The sequence below is a fragment of the Pollicipes pollicipes genome, unplaced genomic scaffold (assembly GCF_011947565.3).
Source record: "Pollicipes pollicipes isolate AB1234 unplaced genomic scaffold, Ppol_2.1 Scaffold_3087;HRSCAF=3621_pilon_pilon_pilon, whole genome shotgun sequence".
Lineage (NCBI taxonomy): Eukaryota > Metazoa > Arthropoda > Thecostraca > Pollicipedomorpha > Pollicipedidae > Pollicipes > Pollicipes pollicipes.
The window spans coordinates 14,173,333-14,182,582 of record NW_023596225.1 but is presented as its reverse complement, the minus strand read 5'-3'; positions in this window follow the sequence as shown (position 1 = coordinate 14,182,582).

Below are 9,250 nucleotides of genomic sequence, written 5' to 3'. Positions count from 1 at the left end.
GCACGCAGGCGACGGGGACGCTACTCGCTCGGTCCCTGCGACTGCCGAAGCCTTGACGGCGGACGGCGCCCACATGCGACGTCTGGCGCTGACCGCAAAGCGGCGCCGAGCCGGCCGCCGTCCCGACAAGCGGCGAGCGGCGCCGTCTGATCTCCGCATGCCGTCCCGTGAGGGCCCGGAGCGGGGTCTCGGCGGCGCCGGCGGCATGACGTCCGCCGTTCGCCGGGGAGCCGAGAGCCGGGCGTCGGAAGTGGCGCGGCGGCGACGCCGCAGCTGAGCTGCTGTCCCCGGACGGGTGACCCGCCGCCAAAACGTGCCGCATCTAAGTGACGCCCATGTAGTAAATGTGATATGACATATCATGCCGCAATTAACTGTGGTTACGGCACGTAAATTTAATGCCAAATAATTGCCGTGAATAGGCTCATGCCGGTTCTGTTGCGGACGCGTCTCAGCACAATGCCCTCTAGAGAGGGGCCGTCACGGAGCAGTGGACATAACCTGTAAAAGAAGGAAGTTCACGCGCATGGGGAGAAAACATCGTGCGTAACTTGAACGCATATGAGCTCGAGCCATTCCTAGCTTGCCTTCTCATGGACAGCGTATTAACTGGTGGTAGTACTTTGTTCAGCTCAGTGCTCAAAATATGCACTATCAACTGGAAGAACTCTGCAACAAACGGAAAAAAATATCCTATACCGCTTATACTGGGTATGTGGATTTCCAAGCGGATCCAAATGTGCCCTAGATTCCCGGGTGGAATGGTGGCACCACCATCATCAACTAAAGAGCATTGGACAACACTGTTTCGTGTTCGCCGCTCGTCAGGTGTCTAATAAGATCGGCGCCGGTCCCGGTTGTTCAGACATGTCGGCCCGTAAATCAAACTCGATGGCAATTAAACCCGTCGCTTCGTGCACAGCACCTGCTACCGACACCTTCAGATCGCGAATGACGCAGCGAACACTGACAGCGCACCGCGTCTGCCGGCCGTGACGACTCGACACCCCACACTGCTGCGGCCGCTCACGCCTCACGCCCAGGCCGTTCACGCCTCATCCCTGACATCGCGGCTGTTTACGCCTCACGGCTCATCCCTCACACTGCGGCCGCTCACACCTCACGCCCAGACCGCTCATGCCTCATGTCTCACACCGCGGCTGTTCACGCCTCGTCCCTCACGCCACAGCCGCTCGCGCCTCACGCCCAGGCCGCTGATGGCTACGGCGGCACCGGCCGGGCTCGGTCGCCGCCGCCGGTCGGGCTCGCTCCTCGCCGCCGGCCGGGCTCGCTCCCCGCCGCCGGCCGGGCTCACTCTCCGCCGCCGGCCGGGCTCGCTCGCCGCCGCCGGCCGGGCTCGCTCGCCGCCGCCGGCCGGGCTCGCTCGCCGCCGCCGGCCGGGCTCGCTCTCCGCCGCCGGCCGGGCTCGCCCGCCTGTGTAATCGTCCGCGGCACGGCCGGTGTCACTACGGGCTTGGAGCGTCCGGGCTAGCCGCTTGGCACCGCTAACTCCGACCAAAGCGGTGAAAACACCGCCAATTAGCCGAGCGGGTTGAGCGAGAATAGTCAGAGCCTGCGGAGCTCACATCTGCTACTAATGCAGGCGATGTGATCTCGCCCTCGGCAATGCACGACTGACAGCTTCACGCCTCGCATGTCGCTGAAGGTTGTACCAGGGCTTATCTGATACGCAGAATCCACCTGGCATAATATCAGCTCCCTCTAACTTGTGGGTCACGAGATATTCCCAGGCGTTTATATAACGTGGGTTGACCTGTTATGCTCTTAGCGCCGCGGCATCCAACATAATACACGGAATATTACCAAGGCAGGTATGTTCGAGATTACAAAGATTCACATCATGAAAGTAAAAATAAAATACACCAGCGTCCATTTGGGGAAAAATTGCTTAGATTTAGCTAAAAGGCCATTGTTTTGGCTTTGCATGATGCCCGTTCTTCGTGTCGTATTTTGCAGATCACACGTTTCGTATGATTTATTTCCAGAAAAATAATGTCCGAGAGAACGAGGGCCTAAATGGGCTTCCCATTGTTCAAAACATGATCCTTTTCGCTGATTTTGGCATTCGAAACTCACCGCTATGGGACACCTGTCCGCCAACTGTCATGCGGCAATAATCCACTGTCTATCATTCAGATTCCTTTACAAATTGCGATTTTTCCTTCCTTTCTTCCTTTTCCTTCCTTCCTTTACAAATCGAAGAAGAAGAGGCTTTTGGTTGTTGAATCTACCAAGCACATTATCAGCTCTTTCTGATTTAGGGTATGATATAGGATATATATATATATATATATATATATATATATATATATATATATATATATATATATATATATATATATATATAGCCCGAGGCTATTTGTAGGGGTTGCCGCAACGTTCATATGCAGTGAGCTTCGTAGCACCAGTACAACCACAAAGTAATGTGAGTGTTACGAAATCAAGTCTGGTTCGTCCTGTAGTGTAACAATGCAGCACTGATAACGAGCCTCGAGCGCAGGTTCTGCGCGGCCCTCGTCGTTACCGCCATTGCGTACCAGGTGTCTGGAGACAGACCCTCGTGGTGCGCACGTGAAACGGCTTCATCGGGCCTCAGAACAGCCTGGTGACAGTCAGTTGACTTTGGATCAGTTGACTGGTGGGCCGTAGGAGCGCGGTTGTCATGCAGAGCCATGCAAATGCAGGGTGATTGGCCACAGTACGAGTCCTGCCTGTCCAACAGGTTGCAAAAATAGGGCTGGAGATGTTGTTAGGGCTACCCTGAACATTGAAAATGTTTCGAGTCGTACAGCACAAGAAACTCCTACCGACAGGAGTGCTCCGGCAAAAACTCCTACCGACAGGAGTGCTGCGGCAAAAACTCTGCCGACAGGAGTGCTACGGCATTAGTTATACGTGACATCACTCCTGCTGCAAAAACCGAAGCTTAGGCTTTGTCGTGCGGCACTAATGCCGTGTATTGGTCTTTGCAGCAGAAGTAATGTAATGTGTAAGCAATGACTGTATAAGTTTTTACAGTAGAGGTTATGACCGGCATAAGTCTTTGAAATATAAATTTTGACGTGTGGCACTAATGAGCATATGTCTTTGGAGTAGAAGTAATGTCGTGTACAAGGAGTGACTGTGCACATATTTCAATGTAAGTAATTATGGGTATAAACTCTTGCAGTAGCCCATTCCACGACAAAGCGACAGGTGAAAGGGTCAAAATAGCACTCCAGATATTTGTTTTCGCTGAAGGTAGCAGTGTGGGATTGTCTTCCACCCCGAATTCAGATGTGCCATTTCTACAAAAAGAAATAGGATCTTAAGTTCAACCAAGATTGATTAATTTAAGGGTTCATAAACAAATGAATTTGTATGAAATGTTTAAAATCATAGATGACTAAGCTCCTAAAAAGCCAAGGTGTTCTTTGGCTATTTTCATATTTGCATCTACATAATTTCAAAACCGTGGCCTCGTGCTCGGAGATGACGTGACCATTTTCACGTTTTGGCCATTCGCAACGTTGTTTTTTGGAACGCAGAAATTTACATCAACGACTTCCCTACCAAAATCAAGTTTTTAAGAACCTGTTTTCTTAGTCACAATTTTCGTTGCAAACTTGGCATGCCGGCTCCGTGGCCCGCAGGAAAAATGCTTGACTCGTAATCTAAAGGCGCTGGTATTGAGTTCCAGAGCGGGCGCATTGTTTGGCCCGACTGAAATAGAAAGGTCAGCTGACAACTGGCCAACGAGGGCCAACCAGGCACGGGGCGGCCGTACCACAACAATGAGCGGCATGTAAACCCCTCTGCATTCCTGTCTGGCAAAGGGAAGGAGGCGAGGTAATCGGTTGAACTGGACGACTGACTTGGAGGATTGGTGCAGGATACATGGAACAAGCTATGCTCAGCAGCTGCTTTGAGCCTGAAGCCAACCGTGCAACCCATTCGGAATGAATTTTTTTTAAAAAATCCTGACAGACAACCAAAGTTTGGCGTGACTTTGCATCCTCGTTTCGAAATTATTCTGGAAAATCGTTGGGGAGGGGGCTAATTGGCCCCTACCCGAGTGGGTGCTAACCTTGTTCATCGTCATGCAGATATTGGAACAATTGTGGATATATATATATATATATATATATATATATATATATATATATATATATATATATATATATTGGTGCATCTCATGAGGCAAAATGGCATGTGGTGGCATGGGGGGGGGGGGTCGGGGGCGGGGAAGGTGGTGAAGTGAGCTGTGGCCCGAGAGAACCTGGCCATTATTGTTACGGGATCACTTTCTCCCAGTCAGGGACATGCACGAATTTTGCATGCACAAATGACCACCAGCATCTGGTTCTTTATCACCGAAGAATCAGGGGTCGCGGTCATGGCAAGAAACCCAAGTATTACCGATTTGCTCTTACTGAAGCAGGACGACTGGTCAATTGCGACTTATCAGCTGTCCAGCGATGATGGGCGAGTCGTTCGGGCGATTCGGGAAAAACAGATACCAGACGAAAGATACCGAAGAAGGGATGAAACCGTGAACGACCCCGGCCGTCAGCCCGACTGCTCCACCAACCTGGGCTGCTAATGCACCCCTGCTGTCAGCCTGACTACTCCACCAGCCTGGGCTGCTAATGCGTCCCTGCTGCCAGCCTGACTACTCTACCAGCCTGGGCTCCTAATGCGCCCCTGCTGTCAGCCTGACTACTCTACCAGCCTGGGCTCCTAATGCGCCCCTGCTGTCAGCCTGACTTCTCCACCAGCTTGGGCTCCTAATGCGCCCCTGCTGTCAGCCTGACTACTCTACCAGCCTGGGCTCCTAATGCGCCCCTGCTGTCAGCCTGACTACTCCACCAACCTGGGCTGCTAATGCACCCTTGCTGTCAGCCCGACTACTCCACCAGCCTGGGCTCCTAATGCACCACTGCTGCCAGCCTGACTACTCCGCCAGCCTGGGCTCCCGATGCGTCCCTGCTGTCAGCCTGACTACTCCACCAACCTGGGCTGCTAATGCACCCCTGCTGTCAGCCCGACTACTCCACCAGCCTGGGCTCCTAATGCACCCCTGCTGTCAGCCTGACTACTCCGCCAGCCTGGGCTCCCGATGCGTCCCTGCTGTCAGCCTGACTACTCCACCAACCTGGGCTGCTAATGCACCCCTGCTGTCAGCCTGACTACTCCACCAGCCTGGGCTGCTAATGCGTCCCTGCTGCCAGCCTGACTACTCTACCAGCCTGGGCTCCTAATGCGCCCCTGCTGTCAGCCTGACTACTCTACCAGCCTGGGCTCCTAATGCGCCCCTGCTGTCAGCCTGACTACTCCACCAGCTTGGGCTCCTAATGCGCCCCTGCTGTCAGCCTGACTACTCTACCAGCCTGGGCTCCTAATGCGCCCCTGCTGTCAGCCTGACTACTCCACCAGCTTGGGCTCCTAATGCGCCCCTGCTGTCAGCCTGACTACTCCACCAACCTGGGCTGCTAATGCACCCCTGCTGTCAGCCCGACTACTCCACCAGCCTGGGCTCCTAATGCACCACTGCTGCCAGCCTGACTACTCCGCCAGCCTGGGCTCCCGATGCGTCCCTGCTGTCAGCCTGACTACTCCACCAGCCTGGGCTCCTAACGTGCCCCTGCTGTCAGCCTGACTACTCCGCTGGCCTGGACTCCTAATGCGCCACTGCTGTCATCCTTACTACTCCACCAGCCTGGGCTCCTGATGCGCCCCTGCTCTCAGCCTGACTACTCCGCCAGCCTGGGCTCCCGATGCGTCCCTGCTGCCAGCCTGACTACTCCACCAGCCTGGGCTCCTAATGCGCCCCTGCTGTCAGCCTGACTACTCCGCTGGCCTGGGCTCCCGATGCGTCCCTGCTGCCAGCCTGACTACTCCACCAGCCTGGGCTCCTAATGCGCCACTGCTGCCAGCCTGACTACTCCGCTGGCCTGGGCTCACGCGCAATACTCCAGCATTATCTATTCGTATCCTGTACTACTGACATTATTTATATCCAACATTATTCAGAGGCCCATCATGCATGGATTTCTGGAAACAAAGCCGGCTCCGGTCCGGCTCGTCATCATGCGTTGCAGGGCGGTGGGCGGATGTGAATGAATGGCCGGTGGCCACTCCCCCGACTCAGTGACGAACGCGGCTGACCAGACAACGCGCCGACGCACCTGACGCACAAAGGCCGCGTCTATGAGCTCGACGGGCGTGTTTCCCAGCTCTCGGCCCAAATGAGTCACCTGTGCCCGGAAGTGGTCGGCATCACTGGTGACAGGTCGGCGCCTGGCTGGCGGTGACGCCCACCTTTTCGAAATCCCTCGGCCCGATGCGGCGCAACCCCTGTCCGCGTGCGGCTATCTGAGGGCGTTTGCCCCGAGGGCTTCGCGTGAACAGCAGTCTTATCCGGCCAGACGCCAGACTGCAGCAGCGCGGCCTGTTGGCGTCGGAAGTGGTCGTTAGCTGGGGCGAACTGCACGTCCTGGCAACCGCACGAGTCACGTGGTCCCACGAGGGCCCGTGTTCCGAAGAGAGGCGTAGTTGCACACAGAAGCACACAAGCAGTGCACTTCGGGACAGTGCCATGTGGATTCGGGCCAAAACGAGTTAGTTCTGGTTGTCTGGATGAAGCAGAACACGTTGATGAAATTTGTTGACACCCTTCACCCGTAACTTTTGACACCTGTAAAATTTAGCATACAGCCTCATCTCATCAAGTCTAGGACCTAATTCTATCCCTAGCTCGCGCTTTCGGGTGCACCTATTGCGTACCAGCGTGACTGCCATGTTTTCTAGGTTCGACAGCCTCCTGCGGATTTTCCGGCATGACAGTGGACTTAAGAACGAGACATGACATCCGCTTCAATGCAATTCATCAGCGTGGTTCTGCTTGTCGGGGCTATTGTGACGTATGGCAACAAGTCATAAAATATTATCAGTCACCTTTGAGGCTTGTTCGACGTCATCTGCTTTATAGCCTTATATCTATGGTTGCTAGTGTTGGGGAGGCCTTTAGCTCTTCATGTATTTGATATTCAGCGTCAGCCTAACCCATTTCGCCAGTTTTTCATGCAATCTCTCCAAAGGTGCTTTGGTTCAGTCCGCTACACAAGTATATCTCTAAGCACAATATTGGTTGCCACATCCGTTTGACCTCAGGTTAGGAAAGACGGCAAACGCAGAAGACATGAGCACATGTATTGTTTCTTAATATGCTTACATAAGTTCGATGTTCTGAGAATAGCTTTACGCTTCCCATCTTGACAGTTATGGTCATCAAATATGCCAGGAGGTACTCGTTAAAAGACGTTGTCAAGCAAACATTGGTTACATTGTGCATTAGTTTTATTGTTCTTTTGGGGGAGAGCAGCCAGCATTGCGTCAGTTTTTTACTTTTACCCCCATGCCAATAACTGGTGAGAATAGAGCCAAGATGCGTATATGTGCAGGTATTGTCAGGCACACATCAAGTGGTAAAATTTTGGAGATCGCGACCTCTTTTTTGGAACATATCCCTGCATGTTTCCCTCTCAAATGTTACAATCAGCCCCAACTATGGGGCAAGTTGTATAACATGATGGGGAAGTCGTGTTGTTTGTTTTACTTGGAGTAAGCCGAATCGCAAGGAAGCTGAATGCGTTACGGTAAGGAACAAAAGACGTTCGCCTCTGCTATTTCTTAATTTGTCGTGAATTCGGTGTGAGAAATATCTACCCCTTCTTATTAAATAGCGTTTATTTTACAACAACCACCATTACGGATTCGGTTGCTCAGACAGGAATCACGGATCTACGTAGGCACTCTAAATGCCGACCTATTGTCTGGATGACAACAAGAAATGGCAACCCTGCCAGCCAGTCGTTGACGATTAGTCGGTGACATCATCGTCCGTACATTACATCATTGATACAACATATCTCATGCACAGAAGATGTAGTATGTATCGCCCGACATCTGGGAAAAATGCTCACACCATCCCAAAATCCTTGGCAAGCAGACCCCGAACGTCACGCAGCATATGCGGCACAAGTACCTCCACAATACTGAGTATAGCATTCTGATTAGTCCGGGTACGCTAAAGGACCTCAAACGCATTTTCACCGATCGCTGGAGATTTCGGCGATATGCGGAACACATATTTGTAGCGCTCGTTTCAAGACGTGTGCACGCATGGGGCCGGAAGTACACTGGAAGATGTAGGGCGCTGCTGTGCGTCAGCCGAGTGACTTAAGACCGACATCTGTCGCGCAGACTTAGAGTAAATCGCCCTGATGCTGCTTAGTCATGGTACAACTCATCCCACTCTCCCCCACATTCGCTGCATTGTGTGTTTTTAGACATTCGTTGCATTGGTGTGGTTGTATCGGTTAAATGCATACATTGGTTACATTATATCTATTCCATTCGCCATTATTTTTTTACAGTACAGCCCACGTTTCCTTGATAACATCCACTACAAATTATGCTTATGTCCAAATGCATCAATTACCAAATGGTGCGTAATACAACACAAATGCTTACGGGATGACTTTACTGTCTTCCTTCACAGATCACGACAGGAAAAATGGGCTTTGGTCCTGCTTTGCTATTTCTCGCGCGCTGCAGACTTAGCACCAAATTGGGTCCCTGTCTGATGACACAAGCATGTAGATGCTGCTTGATGTGATAAGAATGGAACGTATGGTCACTTAGTTATTTCATATGGTTATCGTCTACAAAGCATAGGTGGGTTAAGATATTCTGACTTGAAATATTCAATAATGGTTTCATTGGGAAATGCAGCAGGCTGAGCATCAATAATGCAGTAATTCGGCATTCCTAGAGCACACTGTATACTATTAACGATCGCATTGTTTGGAGATGTTTTGTTCGTTTCACTAAAGAACGGTCCTCATGAAAGAGCAAAAAAAAAAAAAAAAAAAAAAAACGGTGCCTGAAATATACGTCCAGGTCATTTCGATAACTTACCCAATCTAAGACAGCTTTTAGGCTCTTGTTCGCGATGACATGACTTTAGAACTAATTGTGTTTTGTCCAGTCTCCTTCTCCGATGTAAAAAACCCGGTCAGTTGAACGCAGGTCTGCACGGAGAGGCTTGCTAATGCTGTCGCTTGCGAGAGCTTGCCACAGAGGGGATCGCCCAGGAGATGCATCCGACACGCAGTACTAGTACAATATCTGGGTGCGTTTCCCTGGTCCGCCCAGCATAATGTCCTGTTTGCTACTACAGTTGACT